The sequence below is a fragment of the Acinonyx jubatus genome, chromosome B1, assembly GCF_027475565.1.
Source record: "Acinonyx jubatus isolate Ajub_Pintada_27869175 chromosome B1, VMU_Ajub_asm_v1.0, whole genome shotgun sequence".
NCBI classification, from domain to species: domain Eukaryota; kingdom Metazoa; phylum Chordata; class Mammalia; order Carnivora; family Felidae; genus Acinonyx; species Acinonyx jubatus.
The window spans coordinates 179136410-179155296 of record NC_069382.1 but is presented as its reverse complement, the minus strand read 5'-3'; the positions used below and the strand labels follow the sequence as shown (position 1 = coordinate 179155296).

At 38.4% G+C, this 18887-nt stretch overlaps 1 long non-coding RNA gene across 1 annotated transcript; it reads right to left on the bottom strand.

Moving 5' to 3' along the window:
• Positions 1-1681: 1681 nt before the first annotated feature.
• Positions 1682-18199, bottom strand: LOC128314255 (uncharacterized). The gene is made up of 3 exons (XR_008295749.1): positions 18109-18199; positions 11934-12054; positions 1682-2768 (listed from the first exon to the last, which is right to left on the bottom strand). It is a non-coding gene; the product is annotated as an uncharacterized LOC128314255 (long non-coding RNA).
• Positions 18200-18887: the final 688 nt, after the last annotated feature.

Here is an 18887-nt window from a genome sequence, read left to right as displayed (position 1 = left end):
TATTAATACCAAAGAGCTGGGAATTCCTAGTCCAATGTTTCAGAGATATCTCCAGGACATATTAATTATATTTCCATGAGACCTTGATTCTCAACTTTCTATTTTATTGCCCAATTCCCATGTTTCAGTTTGCTTAAACTCTTTTAATTAATACATTTTATAAATTTGTTCAATCTTCCGTTTCAGGTTCTCTTGTTATAAACAATGCATCCCTTATAATTTTTTCTATATTCGTATTTGGTTCGGACTCCCCGATCTATAGTCAGAGTACCAAGTGCACTTGTCTAGAACAAGGGCTCAGACCACACTTTCTTCAAGACTTTCACCTTGATTCTACCTTTAAATTTGTTAAACTACAACCAAAAAAGAACAGCAAAGGCTTAAGTGTATACCTATGAAATCTGTCAGTTTAGGGGCACCTGGGTGGCTCAGTTGGCTGAGCATCTGACTTGGGCTCAGGTCATGATCTCGCAGCTCGTGAGTTCAAGCCCCACGACGGGCTATGTGCTGACAGCTCAGAGCCTGAAGCCTGTTTCAGATTCTGTGTCTCCCTCTCTCTCTGCCCCAAGCCACTCGCATTCTGTCTCTGTCTCTCTCAAAAGTAAATAAACATTTACAAAAATAAAAAAAAATATATCTCTCAGTTTAACTTTGCATATGCCAATAGAAGAAGAGGTAGGAGATCGCCAGTGAGTATTTAGAAGATTTGAACTCAAAAGATAATGTGGGAAAACCATTGTATGCGCAATCACGGGACTTCTAGACCATCATAAATATTAATTCCATTTCCTGGCTCCACTAACTGGAGATATGTTATCACTCAGAAATCTAAACGCCCCAATAGTCTCTCCCACAAATGATTAATTCAGTTCCAGTACACAAAGGTATCTTTTAGCACACTTATTTTTTAATTAATTAATTAATTAATTAATTAATTTTTAATTTACATCCAAGTTAGTTAGCATATAGTGAAATACTGATTTCAGAAGTAGAATCCAGTGATTCATCCCTTACATATAACACCCAGAGCTCATCCCAACAAGTCTCTTCCTTAATGCCCTTTGCCCATTCAGCCCATCTCCCCTCCCACAACCCCTCCAGTAACCCTCTGTTGGTTCTCTGTATTTAAGAGTCTCTTCTGTTTTGGCCCCCTCCCTGTTTTTATATTCTTTTTGCTTCCCTTCCCTTATGCTCATCTGTTTTGTATCTTTTTTATTATTTTTTTTATTGTTTACTATTTTTGAGAGAGAGAGAGAGAAACTGAGAGCAAGCAGGGAAGGGGCAGAGAGAGAGAGGGAGACACCGAATCGGAAGCACACTCCAAGCTCTGAGAGCTTAGGACAGAGCCCGAAGTGGGGCTCAATCTCACAGACCGCAAGATCATGACCCGAGCTGTAGTCGGCTGTCCAACCGACTGAGCCACCCAGGTGCCCCTGTTTTGTATCTTAAATTCCACATATGAGTGAAGTCATATGATATTTGTCTTTCTCTGACTAATTTCGCTTAGCATAATACACTCTAGTTCCAGATGTGTTATCTTACAGTCTGGAGCTCAGAATTCCATGTGAGTCTTGCTGGGCTAAAATCCAAACCCTCCTCTTTCTGGAAACTCTAGGGGAGAATCTGCTTCCTTGCTTTATTCAGCTTGCAGGGGTTTCTGGAGGCCTCACTTCTAGAGCCTGTCTGCATTGCTAGACTTTTCTTTTTCCCTTTTCATTTCCCAACTCAGCAATGGAATACCAAGTCTTGCCAAACTCCACCTCTCGGACACTGACTCTTCTGCCTTTTGCTTCTACTTTTAAAGACCTCTGTGATTATATTGGGCCTACCTGAATAACACAGAATAAATTTCCTATTTTCAGGTCAGCTGGTTAGCAATCTTAATTCCCCTGCGTCCCATAAGGTAACACATTTACAGTGTAAGGGATTAAGGCAGACATCCTGGGGCCATTATGTTGCCTGCCGCAAGCTTATGAAATAATTTTTTGAAATTTTGAAATTTGAAATGTAAACTTTTCAAATCCTAAATCTCCCTAGTGTTCAGCCCCTTCCCAACTCTCTGTATCTGTTTCAGACAGCATTTCTTTTGCTCACTGGGCTGTGGTCTCACTGGCCTTTAGTGGACCTCTGCTCTAACAAGATGTCACCAGCCTCAGGATCTTTGTACTTACCATTCCTTTGTGTGGAAGGGTCTGTCCCCACATGTTCATCTGGCTCCTTCTTGCCATTTAGTCCATTTTCTCAGAGAGATTTTTCTAGCTGTTCCAGGTAAAACCGTTCCAAATGTTACACTCTTTTAATTTATGCCTTTCCTGGAACTTACTACCGGCCGAAATCGCCTTATCCATTTTCTCGTTTCATGTCTTTTTGTTAACCCTCTAGAAAGAAAGATACATGCGAATAAGCTCTTTTTTTTATTGTTTTAATAACTTCGCCTTCGGAGTTTACACCAGCACCTCGCTTGTACATTCTCAGTATATATTTATTGAATAAGTGATTGAGTACTTATATGAGTACATGTTAAATGAATGTCACCAAACCAATCTTGCACTTACATTTCTTTTCTTCCAGCAGGGGAAAAAAAAAAAAAAAAAGGATCTGTCAGTCTATTTTCCATCTCCATAAAGCTAGCCATTATTTCAAAAGGAAGAAACCTTCAATTCTTTGCTCCCTCTAGGGTACCGTGAACATTCCTCTGAGGGCATTTTTAGCTCACAACAAAGTTGTCTTTATTCTGCAGTTCCTTAATCCCTTTTTCATCTGATGCTCTGGAAAACAAAAAAGTAGCTGCTCTCAGAGGGATGGACAAGAGAATTACATTAATTTAGAAAACAAGAGAGTTTACCAAGAGGTTCTGTGATCTAAATAGGATGTGAAGGTCACTCTGTGCCTCTGAAAATTGCATAACGTGTTTCCCCCATTCTAACTTGCATTTCATGCAGATTGTCACTATGGTCACTAGCTACGAATTTGGAAATGTAGCCAATCAGTTTCTGCTCCAGATAAATCTGAGGCAAAAGCTATTGCATTAGCTCTAGCAGAGCACCTTTGCAAGCAAACCTAAACCATTTTAGGATCTATTCTGATGACATTTTTTTATTTATTTAAAAAAATTGAATGTTTCCTTATTTTAGAGACAGAGAGACAGAGCACAAGCAGGGGAGGGGCAGAGGGAGGGGGAGGTACAGAATCCGAAGCAGGCTCCAGGCTCTGAGCTGTCAGCACAGAGCCCGACGCGGGGCTTGAACTCACAAGCTGTGAGATCATGACCTGAGCCGAAGTCGGACACTGAACCAACTGAGCCACCCAGACACCCCTCTGATGGCATTTTAAATCCTTTTATGTCTCTAGTTGTGCATCTCTGTTGTTTCGTGAGCCTTCAAGGCTGGAAGAACCGGTTTATTCCCTCCAAGATTTTGGTGGACTCATTCCTAACCTATGTACACCCTTTGAGGTGCTCAGAGTATAAGAAAAGAAAAAAAGGAAATAATCTCGCTTCCCATTTGACTGCCTATGTTATGTAATTGAAGAATTCAGTGTGGACAGAGGTCATCCATTTCTTATTTAGCAGTGCATACCTAGTAAATAGCAGGTACTTGTGCTTCATTAATATTAGCTTAATTAATGAATTGATGTCTTTAATACTCAGCATCCTGTGAAACTTCAGCAATGCTAAAATGATTAGTTTTTATTTTAAAAGGAGACAGTCCACTCAAACTGATTACCAATCACATAAGTTGCTCCAAACTGTACATAAAAATACATTTTAATTTTGCTCATACTATTAAAAATAGATATCCTAGCTGCCTAATGCCATAGGACAAATTTACCACAGGCACTTCTATCCACTTGTACTTGTAAAAAGAGTGTGGATATGAAAGCCATGTTTCATCAGTACAGGTAGAACTTGGCATGACATGCTACAAACTTTCCAATAGCACTTGTTTTCCATTAATCTCAATTTCACTGAGACAGATTCCATTATATGGGTAACTCCCTGAAGAATTTGAAGTCTAGAGCAATTCTCTTCTATATACTTGAGTGCAGTATATGATATTTATATAGTCCTACCTTCCAAAGAGCCCAAAGCACTTGATAAATATCATCTCATTGATCCTATCCACTTTTCTGAACAGTAAATGGCAAGAATTGGTATTACCATTTAGCAGTGAGAGAAGACTCCGGGAAGTGAAATGCAAAATGATTCAAAAGACCAGGAAGAAGAACAAAAAATATGTTGGTCACAGAGTTTGAGTAAAAGCTCTCCTGAGTCTACAAAATGTAGCTTTCCTCTCAGCTGTATTATTTCTTTAGCTCAGATCCTTAAAGACACAGTTCTTTTTATCTTCTCTGCTTTGATTTAAATACATGCATACTTATATGTGAACTTGTGTATATTCATATTCATGTATGTGTGAATTTTAAGTCATCTTATTGATTACTAGTCTGGAATTATAGAATTATTTCCCTTGCTACACAATTTGTTTCTGAAATCCACTTAATTCTTCCCTTCTTGCTTATGTTCAACTAAAAATCACAGTGAAGCAACTAGAAATAACTTGAGAAGTAATTGCCTCAACTCCTAATGTTTCCAAAAGAAAAGTCTTGAGTAAGAAGCAGATATGCCTGTAGTCACATTATTTGATAAGAGAAGATACTGGAATCAAGGGTTTCTGGCTTGAGTGATTTTTGTTATTGCTATACAAGAGTTCAGAGACAGAAAGGAATTATATTTAAAGCCTATGAGTGTAACAATATGGCAGGGGAAACATTTCAGACTTCTTATTTTGGGTAAGTTCCATCAGCATTATCGTTGTTCTCTTTTTCTACCATTGTATCCTTATTACTTAGCATAAATCCTAGATAAATAAATGGTACATTGTTCTTATGGCAATGGATTCTGACAGATATATTGATATCTTTGAATGCTTTTGTCATCCTAACAGTGGACACTATACCCCGCGGTTTAGATTTGCTAGAACCATTTCAGTTTTGATGATGACTTTTGTTGAGATGTGCTCATAGTCCCTTGACTTCTCAAGATTATCTCAAGCAATCATGAGACATTCCAAGTAGGAACTAGGGAAATAAATACTTAGGACACTTGAGAAGGGCAAATAATGATTCCACTGTCTCATCAAAATGTTTCAAAATAGATGAAAGCAAATTAAAGAATAAATCTACAGCATCTTTGAAAAATTAGAAAAAACAACAAAAACAAAAAAAAGCAGAGACCAGCAAGTGTCCACCATTATAGTAAAGTAGGTCCTTTGCTTTTAATTCCTACCTGAAGGACAGATGATTCAGAGTCCACTTTTCCTGTGTGCTGTTATGGGAACCAACAGTAAAGACCATTCTTGTGATTGGCTCCCTGACCATAAACATTGCCAAATTCCTGATGGTGGATGGGATCTGAGGCTAAAACAATGGCATGAACTGTCTCCACTAGAAGGTAAGCTTCATGAGGGAGGTTTTTTGTTTCTCTCTTTGTGAAAATCATTTATCAGTGTATTACCAGCTACTAGAATAAGAACACTCTAATCAGAACCCTCATGATGCCTACTCTATTGATATTTCTCCTTCCTGTTTGTCCAGGAACCATCCAGAACACAGTCCCATAGCTCACCTGCCCTCTGCAGGACACTCGTGGCTATAAGGCTTTGCTTTCCTAAAAAGCATAGGAAATCCTAGGGGGTAAAACTGTATTTTGTGAATTTTATCATATTACCTGACTCAGGTCTTAATTAATATTATGTTCTTAATTTTTTTTTTTAACATTTATTTATTTTTGAGACAGAGAGAGACAGAGCATGAACGGGGGAGGGTCAGAGAGAGAGGGAGACACAGCATCTGAAACAAGCTCCAGGCTCTGAGCGGTCAGCCCAGAGCCCGACGCGGGGCTCGAACTCACAGACCGCGAGATCGTGAGATCGCGAGATCGTGACCTGAGCCGAAGTCCGACGCTTAACCGACTGAGCCACCCAGGCGCCCTATTATGTTCTTAAAAAATATTATGTGTGTTTATTTCCCCCAATTTTTTTTCTTTTTCAAACTATTTCATTTCCAGTCTGTGTCAACCATTGTCCTGTTTGAAGATGGCCACTGCCATCGTCTGACTCTATATCATTACATTTTCATACAGCATTGTGGCCCCAGGCACAAGATGTTCTTCCCCATCCAACTCTGTCCATTTTCCTAACGTTTTTGAAATCTACTTGCACGCTGCATCCGAGAATCTGGTGCCACGTGTACCTCACTTTTCTAATCTTGAGATTTTTATTTTCAGGTATCACTCTGTGCTTTGCCATCACCCAGAATTTCTCCACTGCTGAAAAGCTCAATGAAAATACGTGACTACAAATCCCCATCCTGCCAGTCCCTCATTTCTTTATGCTTTTCCCCCATTATTTCTTTTACTTCGTTGAAGCTTCTAGTCCTTTCCCCACTTGTTTATCTCAAAGCTTGGACCTCTCTCTGTGTTTGTTCTTCACCCAGAAACACCCCCAGGATCCTTGTATCTTTCTCTTTTTATATTCATTTGTTTACTTTGTGGAATGAGAGAGGATCTATTCTAAAATTCACCAAACCTTTGAGCTTAACATTATAGAAAATAATAAAAGAAGCATAGGCATTCATGGTAATGAAATCCAAGTAGGTAACAAGTGTATTTGTGGAGCCATATCCAAAGAGTTATCAAATCTAAAAATTTCACCTTCACCTTATTTTCTAGCCTGCTACTTAAGCCATTATCTCTAGGTTCAACTTTTGGAATAGACTTCTAATGTTTATTTGTGCTTATGTTCCCTCCTTTCTTCAGGCAAGTCTCCATACAGCAGCTAAATAATTTCTCTCAAATGTAAATATAAACACGTCTGTTCCATGCTGAAAATATTCAGTAGTCTTCTTTTGCTACATAGTTCATTCTTAACATCCACATAGAATAAGATTACTCCTCCCATCATATGCAGTTTGAATTCATCCCAACTGCGTTTTTGTAACATGAAATTGCATCCTTATCCGTCCACATCCTCACACTCAACTTCACCTTCTACCATTGTACTTTATATACTATTTTTTCCAGAAATAACATCTTTACCGTTCTCTTAAAAAAATCACGTTCATAATTCTGCACCTATTCACCTACCTAAAATGCTCTTTCCAATAGCGTCTGGTGGATACATTGTTACCCAATTTCCCCTGTGGGACTGCTTTCCTTATTGATTCCATCTCTGGCCCTTCCTCTTTTTCATGTCTGCTCAATGACATCTCTTAAAGCTACACTTTCTGGGACCCTTGGAGATTAACACACATACCTTAGAAATGACCGCCAAGGCTGGTATGCAGGGAGGTCTGCTTTGGTCTCCCGTGAATCTGTTAGGGATAACATAGTCTTTCCTCTTCCTTGATGCACAGATTGCACCGGGAGAGATCTGTTAAATGTTAGCTGTCAGATAGATGCATGCAAACCCTTTGAAGTGCTTGTAAATCTTCTGATCTCACTGGAGTGCCCTCCTGTGCATCCCTTTGCTCTATAAAATCTGTAGACTAGGGTCTAAGCTTTGTAGAGAATAACTGCACAGTGCAGATTGTCATCTGCCCCTCCTCCCCATCAGCAAGTTACCCTGAATAAAACTCCGTGTAAACCACATGGAGTTGCCTGCCTCCTTTTTCAGTCCCTAAGCCTTCTCTGTTGGCAGGATATTTTCACTTTCCACCTTCTACCAACTCCTCAAATATTGTGACTTAGTGAGCCCCTTATCTACCTCTGAGACTTCAATCCTTCTTTCATATACGATGAAAACATTTTAAAACTTGTCCCTGTTTATTTAATCAGAATTCATGCAGGGCTTATTATGTACATTGATTGTTACACTAGCACACTTTGCTGTAGTTTATATATATATATATGTAACATTCACCCTTATGAGCATGTGTGTTTCCGGAACATGGAGACTGTCTCTTATTGACCTTCTGAAATCCTAGGACATAACTCAGTACTTGGCAGATAGCAGGAGCCTAGGCAGTGGTTACTGAATAAACCAAATTACGTACCGAATTAGTACGTATGTGACAGGAATTTCATGGACATGGTAGTTTCAAGACATTTCTAGACATGATAATACAAATTTAATTCCATTTTGTTATTAAATCTAAACAAATGCAAAGTTCATAATTCACAGTGAATGCAAAATGCCTTCACTGCGGGGTTCCTACTGCTTCTGCTTCTGAGTGATCCTTTACCATTGATGGATTATGCACATTTCAAATGAGGCTTTGCCCTGGGTCCTAGAGGAATTAGATATTTTGTACAGTACGCTGTAAAGGCCTAACTGCAATTTATGTTTCCAAAATGTATCAGTGTAAAACCTGCTGGTTAGTTGCCCTTAGGAAAAGAAAATCTTTCCAACTGGATTGTATTCAAACATGATAGGTGGAAAAACCAACTTTCTCTTATTACTATTTTTTGTCGGTATCAATAGGTTTTCTAACTGCTGTTGCACGTTCTAATTTAAAACCACGTGTTCCCTCCAAAACGAGAACTAAGAATGGAAGGCAAGCTTTAAATGCAGAGTGCTTTACTCTTAGAATTACTGCTGAGCACAGAGAAAACGAAAATGCTGCTTAAAAGTTCAGGAAGTGTCTGATAAGAAATAAAGAGGTCAGAAAAATAGTTTCTCCTGATAAGCCTGCATTTTAAATATATTTCATAGGGCAGTAAATTGCCTGGATATTAAAAAAAACAGTAAGCAAAATGCATTACTGAAAATTTGTTTCCCATAATTGTTGGCCTTGCAAAATGTAACTGACAGATAATCCCTCTTTCTGAATAAAATTAGCAAATCCCTGAAATGAAGAAAGCAAAAAAGAAAGAAAGAAAGAAAAATAATGGTCTTTCCTTCAACTTTCTTTCTCTGTGTGTATGTGTGTGTTGTGTGTGTGTGTGTTGTGTGTGTGTGTGTGTGTGTGTGTATCAATATCTTTAAAAACAAAATGGGATGGAATAGAAGGCAGGTTGCAAAAGGCAGGCTGTTCTAGTTTTGTTTTTGCTTCAGTTTGGGAAAGTAGCAGGGTATGTTTACATGCTTGCAAGGAATTTGGGGTTTGGCAATTCATGTCTTTTTCAAGTTTAGGGTAACTTAACTGGGAAGGAATCCAAGATGTCTGGCTAAGAGATCCTATCCTATAAACGAGACAGCCATGAAAGCATGATTAACAAGGAATGGCATGGTCATATCAGGCTTACGTGTTGGTAATATCATTCAGAGAGCCATATGGAGACTACACTTAGCAGAGAAAACCAGAGTTAGGAAAGCTGATTTGGAAGCTATAGCACTGGTTGTGGCAGGAGAATATGAGGATGGGGAGTAAAAGAGGAAAAGTGACGATGGAGAATAGGGAGACTTGTCACATGTGTCGGAATTACTGTACATAGAACTTGATGTGTGTATGCATGAGGTGAGCGAAGAGAAAAAAGTGGCAGATCTATTTTTCTTGGTATGTGGCTTTAGTGAGTGGGTAAAAGATGGGGCATTTTTAGTGAGTTTCAGAGAATTATCAATACTTTCAGTATTTTCATGCGAGGGTCTACAGAACGGGTATTCAGGTTAGAGTGCTGTCTTTGCTACATATTTAGAAGGTATTAGTGTATTCATTAAAACCTCAGAGATGCTTAAAATATCCCAGATGAGGGCTTAGAGCATGGTTTATTAATTTTTGATTGTTACAGATGACAGCTTTGAGGATTAGAACAAATCTATGACTCCTACTTCAAAATTTTACATTCCGTACCAGGGGATTCATGTTCCTATAAGAGTACTCATTGGCCCCAGGTAAAGAACCTCTTGAGTTACATGAAGTATTGGAAGAGGAATAGTAATAAAACCCTCAGGGGAACTAGTCAGTAAACCATTAAAAAATTGACTTCAGTATTGGCTCAAAATGCTCTCTGTGATGAGCTCATCTCTGTTGGATGTTTCCCTTAAAGAATAAATCAACCGTTGACTCCGCAGATCAATGAAATAGTTCATATATCATGATCTTGCAACGTAGAAAAGGTAAGTTTAAAGTGAAAACAGTGAAATTTATTTTCTCAGCTGGGAGACTATTTTTATTTTGTCATAAACTGTAACGTCTCAAGGAAATTCATAGTATTACTTCCTTGAAGGCCAAACTACATTTTTAAAAGCTTATATGAACAGCATCGTTCTTTGATGCTTAATTAAGACTCTTGGCATGACAACCACACCAAGCTCCTTGCCAATATTAAACAATTTACTCCATAGCTAAAAATAGCTCTGTTGAAATTGAAATTGACAGACAATGAAGGAGTAGTCGGGAAAGTTTATTGAATACCATGCCCCAATTTTGTTAATGAAGGTATACATCATGCTCCAGTTGGTCCATTATTTGTGAAGCCAGGAATGGTTCCAATTCCTATAGCTGGTGCCAGGATCTATAATTTAGCCAGTAAAGAGAGGCATGGGCTGCAGACATGAGCCATCATAGCAGCGGGGAATCCTGAGCCCTGGGATAGCGCTGTTCCACAATGAATGTCTGCCAGGATTTTTAGGTCTGCTCACTTGACCTCGCCCTCCCCACGAATTCTAACTTTCTTAACTAAAATAACTTTCCCCAAATACCATATGTCAGGCACAATGCTGAGGGAGGCAGAAGGTAGGAAACTGGGAGTAGCCATCTCTAGGTGACATTCTCTCAACTGTTTGGTTCGTTAAAAACAGAGAGGTGTCTCTTTCCAGAGCTACATTATTGCTGTTTCCGACTTGGAGATTCTAACATTTCAGTCCTTTTTTGTTTGTTTGTTTGTTTGTTTGTTTTTTGTATACTATTTCTACCAATTGAAATACAAATACAAAGATCAGAGAGGAAGAGAAAAAGTAAAAACAAACAACAAGAAAAAGTACTTTTAATTTTACTCATTACAGGTCCCAAGGAAGGTGCTTTCCAACATAATTCAAGAGCTCAAAGAGATCGCCAGTCTGAGTTTGTTTGTTTTTTTTCTTTTCACATTATTGCACTACGATATTCATTTATGTTGACTTCCCTTCCTTACAAGTGTTTATCCCTGATCATAGGATAACTGTCCAAGCCAGGAGACAGCAGCACTTGTCTCAACATCTACATATCCATCGTATGAATAAAAAAATCTCACTTTGCACTGATTTTAATTAAATTTAGATTTAATGTATATACTTAACCTCATTTACAGTATTTATTGCTCTGCTAACTTTTTAAAATTTATTTATTTATTTTGACAGAGACAGAGGCAGCAGAAGCAGGGGAGGGCCAGAGAGAGAGAGAGAGAGGGAGAGAGAGAGAATCCCAAACAGGCCCTGTGCTTCCAGCACAGAGCCCAGCACAGGGCTTGAACTCATGAACAGTAAGATCCTGACCTGAGCCAAAACCAAGAGTGAGAGACTTAACTGACAGAGCCACCCGGGTGCCTTGGCTGTGATAAATTTTAAGCTGATTCAAACATCTAGTTATGCAATACAGTATGCGGTGAAGCAATTGTTGATAAGTCTATATTATTTTTCTTAATTGGGGAGCAGTCATTGAACAGAGAGAGAATATTCACTTTTATAGGCAAGAAAATCTTATTTCTCTTTGAGAGCAACCAAACAGTATATGTTAATTCACGCTAACAAGCAGCATGACCTATAACTTCATAGTACATACTTACTCTGAAAATAAACTACTGTATACTTAAGAAAGATTGCTTAGCTTTTACTTCTCAGGTTTTAGTGAGAACATTTATATTTGTCTGCCATTTGCGTCCAGGGACCTTTATGGGTATTTTGCATTATGCTCAGCCATAATATTATATCACTTTATCATCACTATGAATATTCATTTATTGCTTGTAATAAAAAAAAATAACACAGTAAAATTTGAATGAAAAATTCCATACGTACTACCAAACCTCCAATTCCCAGCAGGGTTTATCGAGTCTATCTAATCGTCGTTACCGTGAACATGGAGGGTGACTCTCACATCATACAATGGCACAAGAAAGAATAAGTCTTGTCGGTCAATCTGTAGGGAGAGAAGAGGGGCTGATGTAAATGTTGTGCTGCTGAGGAATGATCCAATACAGCCTGTCTAACCCAGAAGAGAGCAGTGACCATGAATTTAAATTCTAGAATCAAATGCCTCTGAACCGTATTAGCTATTTGAACTTGACCAAGTTACTTCATTCTTTTCTGCACCACGTCTTCTTCTGTAGGTACTTGGGAGTGAATCTTCATTACTCCTTTCATAGGAATTCAAGGAGTTAATAAAGAAAATATGCTTAGCACGGAAGACAGCACTGGGCAAGTCCACGGTAATTCTTAGCCATTCCCCATTAGCTCAATAACTGTATCATTTAGTCACTGGTAGTAAAGAGACCTTGGCCTTGTGCATTTTTTTTTTTAATTCTAGTGTAAGTGTAAAGATGTATAAAAAGTAAATAATAATTCCTACTTTTTCCACCTCCATGGGTTTGCCCTGGAAAACAACTATAATAAGGGATGTTGGAGGCAGTTCGGTGTAGTGAAAAGAGCCCAGCTTTAGAGCAAGACAGACCTGTTCTCAATCCTTGTTCCTACATTATTTCCCTATGGAGTAGTTTGAAGAAGACTGTTAAAACACAAATCTGACCTTACCATTTTGTCCACTAAAACTTTCAATTATCTTTCTGTCGTCCTTCGAATGCAATCAATAATCCTCGGATAGTAGGGGAGGCTCTGTAGGAAGTGACTCCCTCCTAGAGCTTCAGTTCCATCTCATAGCATTTTTTCATTGCCAGACCCCAGCACCACTGCCTTTCCTGATTTCCTTGTTTTTGTCAGAAATGTCCCTACCTTGAGGATTTTAAATTAGCTAGTTTTTACTGTCTGCATTATTCCCCCCACCCACATCCAGTTCACCTTTCTGACTTTTCTTTTGAAAAGGATCTTTTTGCAACTGTCAATTTTTCATATATACCTCCTCTGATCCCCTAAATTGAACACTGTTTTGATTTCTCATGCAACCATTTACTTTGCTTTGTAATGTGTTGTAACATGGAACTAACTATATATGGTTTGAATGGATATTTGGCTCTCCTGCTCATCCATGAAGACACAGGTTATGACTGTTTAGATCACAGTTGTATCTGCACATTCTAGCATGTAATAGATTTGCAATATATAACGTAGAAAACCTAATGTATATATAGCATAGAAAGAAGTAACATAACTCCTTGAACTTTAGAGTCCTTACTGGAAAAGATGGATGTTAATAACACTTACCTTGGAAGACTGTGTTTTAGATTGGAGGCTATGTATGTACAACACTTTTCCTATAGTAGCTCTCAAAAAAATGTGACTATTATTAATAGTAAGTAACAGTATAAAGTATAGTCCATTTTATTTTTTAAAATTTTTTAACATTTTAATTTATTTTTGAGAGCTAGAGACAGAGCATGAATGGAGGAGGGGCAGCGAGAGAGAGGGAGACACAGAATCCGAAGCAGGCTCCAGGTTCTGAGCTGTCAGCACAGAACCCGACACGGGGCACGAACCCACAAACTGTGAAATCATGACCAGAGCCCAAGTTGGACACTCAACCGACTGAGCCACGCAGGCACCCCAAGCACTGTGCGTTTTAAAATAGTGAGTTATTTTTGTTCTGTTGAAATGGGTAGAGTCCTAGAAAGGGAACGCAAATATAGAAATGACTGGCTTCCCGTGGTGCAACTTTAAAAATATACTTCGTTGGAGGAAAATCTGTAACGATAGACATAGCAGAATGCACGTGGTCCCCCAAGCTGTTGTTGTCCCAAAGAAGAGTGCCCAGGCTGGGAGGAAATACCATGGAGAAGGTGCTAATGGAGAAACTCTGTACTCTATCCCATGACTGTGGGATAGAAGTGTGGTCAGAGATAATCTAGACAACTATGCAACCATGGAAGCTCCTGGGTGAAGAAAGCAGCCTTATTCGAAATGGAGAGTCTTCAGAGCCCAGTCATTGGATCTTTCCTTCTACCAAATTAACCTAATCCTGTTTGGCCTCTTTGCTAAGTTACCAAAGATGAAGAGAAAATTAGTCATCAGTGCCACGCCAATGTATCTATTATTTCAGAATTTTCCACGTGTAAGGTTTTGCGTTATCACTTATAGCTCACTGCCTTTATTTATTTGGACATCTGGAGTTTTTATTCCTATTCGGATATCTGAAGTTTTCTTCACATTACTGTGTCATGTATTTGTTTTTAAATCCCTGAGCCCAAATGCCACACTTAACTTCACAGAGATGCTTAATGCGTGTTTACTGAATGAAATAAGCGTGGATCATTCAGGGGGACAGTGAAGTGTAACAGTCGCACTCTGGAGTGGGACAAGTCAGAACTCAAACACCACCTCTGTGTTTTCCAGCTGCTTGACATAGAATATTGACCTCCAGTTGCAATGATGATGATAATATCGAGTTCTCAGGATTACAGGAGAATTAGAAAGATAGATGTTAAAAAAATCCTTCACAATAAAAATGCCATGTAATAAGTAAAAATAAAGAGAAGTACTCGCTATTAGGATTCACTGTGCTCTTATAATTGCTGGATCTGAGTTATAACTCAGGGATTCTGAGTGTAGGATTTGGAAAATGAGAAAGACGAAATGTAGCCAAATACTACATGGGAATCTCAGTGGAGACGGGGAGCATATTGGAAAGGAAAAGTGAAGAGAGCCCAGACACAGAAGTAGCAAGAACAGGAGGTTTGGAATTGACCTAGTAATTGGGACATAGTATGGAGCACTGGACTCTAAAAATACAAAGCTTAACAGATGTGCTGTGTCTTTAATTAGCCAGAAACGTCTTCTCAGCTACTAATGCCAAGTTACCCTGTGGAAAGATTGCGAAATTCAATGGTGACCTTTACTTCGGATTTTATTTAACTTAATACAGAAATCCTAATTATATGTATCGGATTATTTTACTGTATTTTTCTTTCCTGGATGTGTGCATATTTATTACATATGTTGTTTATTACATTTATTACATATTTATTACGTATGTTGTTTATTAAAAAAAAAAGACAGCCACTTTTATTTGTTCCCATAGCACTAATTTATACTATGAGTGAGGCAATTTAAACAGATACTATGTTTTCTAGCTTCATGGGCTTTTCTTTCTTTCTTTCTTTCTTTCTTTCTTTCTTTCTTTCTTTCTTTCTTCTTTCTTACCTTCAACAGCTAACACATCAGAATAATACCGAATTCTACAGACGTCGCTAATCAGCATACTGCACAAGGATCTCTTTGTCGGTATTCTTTTTTTGTACTATGGTGCTTAAAAATATCATTTCTAGAGTCAATCAATCTCCCTATTAGTCATTTTTCCAAGTTCATGATCTGTCTAAACATCACTTCACTCATTAGCAAATAAGAATCATGAAAGCATTATTGTGTGGATTTGCACTGACAGTCAAATTAAGCAATGTATGTAAAGTGCTGGCATTCAGTATGTAAATAATTTTTGCTCGTGTGACATACAAAATTCTTTCACATTGATCATGTAGTTGTTTAGGATAATCCTTTTTAATTCTTTAAAATTAATTAATGAACTAATTCATTAACTTTGAGAGATGTAGAGAGAGAGCAGGGGAAGGGCAGAGAGAGAGGAGAGAGAGAATCAATCCTAAGCAGGACCCGTGCTGCCAGCACAGAGTCGAACTTGGGTCTTGAACTCACAAACCGTGCAATCGTAACCTGAGCCGAAACCAAAAGTTGTCTGCCTTACTGGCTGAGCCACCCAGGTGCCTTGGTAATCCTTTTAAATAAATACATCCTTATTTATAGAAAAGGCAGTCGGGAGTTAGAAAGTTTGTCATATTCTTGGCCTTATGTATTTTGCTCTCTTCGTGTATATAAAGCAGTGAATCAGAAATTGTCCCGTCTGTTACTGGGGAGAGTAAAGGAGGGTATTAGATTCAGTTCAGTTTATTTAGTTCACTTTTACTGAGTATCTAGTATAAGTAATTGAGTAAATACCTGAATTACATAAAACCTTTGACCAAAAACACTCTCCTAGTCTATTGCAAAAAATTGATATTTACAACATAGAATGATAAGCAAATATGTGTCCAGTAGACAACTGGCAAACAGAAGCAGGGTGTTCACTCTGTTAGGGACGGGATATCGGTAGGAAGGAGCATGCAGTATCTTATGAGTCATAGAGCAGATGATGCTAAAGCACTGTTTTAAAACATAAGCAGAGTTTCTTGCTGAAGGCTCATCCTAGAGAGTGAGAAAAATTGCAAACAAATACGGGAACATTGTTGTTTTGAAAATACTAAGAAGCTTAGTATCACAGGAACTGAAACCTCAAAATCTGGCAATGGTTGTAAAACGGAAGTCAGACTAGTCAGACAAGCAGGGACCAAAACACAAAAGGCCTTTTACGGAAATACAAGATCCACTGAGAGATGGTGGATAAGCCCAGTGGAGAATAGGGTAAATTCTCTTCTCCTTGCCCCAGACATTTCCAAGCAAGGAAGACATCCTAATCATGGTCTTCCGTTACTCTGCTGCTGATGTTGGGAGGTTCCAGGAGTGCAAGGGTAGAGATCACTGTGCCTCGTGATCAGAAAGTCTGTCGCTTTGATTTACTGACAATGATCTACCTTGTTTTACCTCTTGAACGTCATTTGGTGAATTAATGGTGCAGTGCCAGGCATATGGAGGCTGATGATAGAGAAATACCCAACCTGTGAGTGAGTTCTCACTAGATAGAGTTAAATGGAATTTTTATGGTCTCATTTCTAACTAGCACAATCTTGGGAGGTTGTGAAATCCCTTTTAGAGCACCAATTTAATAGAAGTCATCTAATTAAAAACCCACTAAATAATACTTGTTTTAGCTATTTCTTTAGCTTAATTGAATGCATGCCATTTACTTTTCAAGGACTTTTAACTACTGTCCCAGTTGAGACTTTAAAAAACAGCTGTTATTGTGACACAATCTGGTAAGAGATCAAGCATATTTCAGTTTATTGAGTAAATTAAACATGTAGGCCATTTAAAAATAAAAGCTCATAACTGTACCGAAACTAATTATCATGCAGTATTTCGAGGCAGCACTTGAAACTAAAGAGAGTCGAGACTCAGAGACTATGTCTCTGGGGATTTTGAATCTGATGGAGTCCCATTTGGGTCATAAAGATGCCAGTTCTGAATCTCCAAGGGCTTAGGCAAACATGTGCTCCTTCACACTGCTGAACGAATGTACCTGATTTAATCAGTACGTGCCTTGGAGACAAAGCTTTCCTTGCCCAAAAAACAGAGCTGCGTTACATGCATTAATATAATTCTTTATTTTTATACGGGGATTTCTGGCATGATAATAGGCTCATTATTTTCAGAATTGTGTGGGGAGAGAGTTAAATTTGAACGTCTCCATAACAAAGAAACCCATGCATTCTCTTTGAATGTCATGAACCAACAGAAACTGAAGATCAAACAGGTCCATCCTTCATGAAGCAACAAATCTGGGATCTGATTCCAATTGATAGAGTATCATCCACAAGGAAGAATAACCATATCTAAGCTAAAAATTCTAACTAAACTGGGGCGCCCGGGTGGCTCAGTTGGTTAAGCATCCGACTTTGGCTCAGGTCATGATCTTGTGGTCCGTGAGTTCGAGCCCCGCGTCAGGCTCTGTGCTGACAGCTCAGAGCCTGGATCCTGTTTCAGATTCTGTGTCTCCCTCTCTCTCTGACCCTCCCCCGTTCATGCTGTCTCTCCCTGTCTCTTACTGTCTCTCCCTGTCTCAAAAATAAATAAACGTTAAAAAAAATTTAAAAAAAAAGTTCTAACTAAATTAACTTGCTCTCAATTTCTTTCATCATATTAAATACATAAAATTATTCAGTCATACAGCATGAAACTGTATTAACGAAGAACTGGAAATGCTCTTGGGTTATTTTTGTTTCATGTCAAAGTCCTAGGAAAACGGTTGAGACTAAAATCATGCTGTCAATTTGATTGAAATGAAAAATTTCCCTGAACATAACAGGTCATGTAAGGAAAATAGTTATGCACCCACAAGAACATATTTTACAAGTTTTACCTCTCATGCTCCTTGGTTATTTTCTTGGCACATCTTCAAACCACTCTTGTATTAGACTGAACTGTTAGGCATAAGCTCTATTGGTGGTCAATTTGTACATTATGGAAACACAATAGATGTAACCACTGTTTTTGAAGGCTAATAATCTGAGAGGTATAATACCATTGGTTAATGCATTACACAAATTTTGTCTCTGGTCCCAGTTTCCAGGATCTGTCCCCAGATCTCTATTTGCCCAGCTTATCTCTCTGGATTCCTGCTCGAGTCTGGGGGTTCTGAAATTTTCTTTCTCACTTTCCTCCCTCTTTTACTCACTCACTCTATTCATGTTTTTTTTTTTTTTATGTACCATAAATATGTCTAGCACCCTGAAGTGTTTTGCAGTTTATTTTGTAGTCATAAAATTTGCATAGGGTAGCAGTCTCCATGTTTTGAGTGCTCACCTACTTTTAGCATGTGAGTGAATTTTTAGGGCTCAAAACATAATAAGAAACTATGTTCCATTGCAGAATAGCTTTCCGACATATACATTCAAATACAATGAACAAATATATAAGTTGCTATTTTAAAAAGTAAGCACCATATAGCACTAAAATCATTATAGCATTGTCATACAAATTTATATTGCTTTCATCTGACCTACTGAATTTTTAATTGTTATAAGAAATTTTCTTGGGGTGCCTGGGTGGCTCAGTCGGTTGAGCAACCAACTTCAGCTCAGGTCATGATCTCACAATTCAGGAGTTCGAGCCCCACATCCGGCTCTGTGATGACAGCTC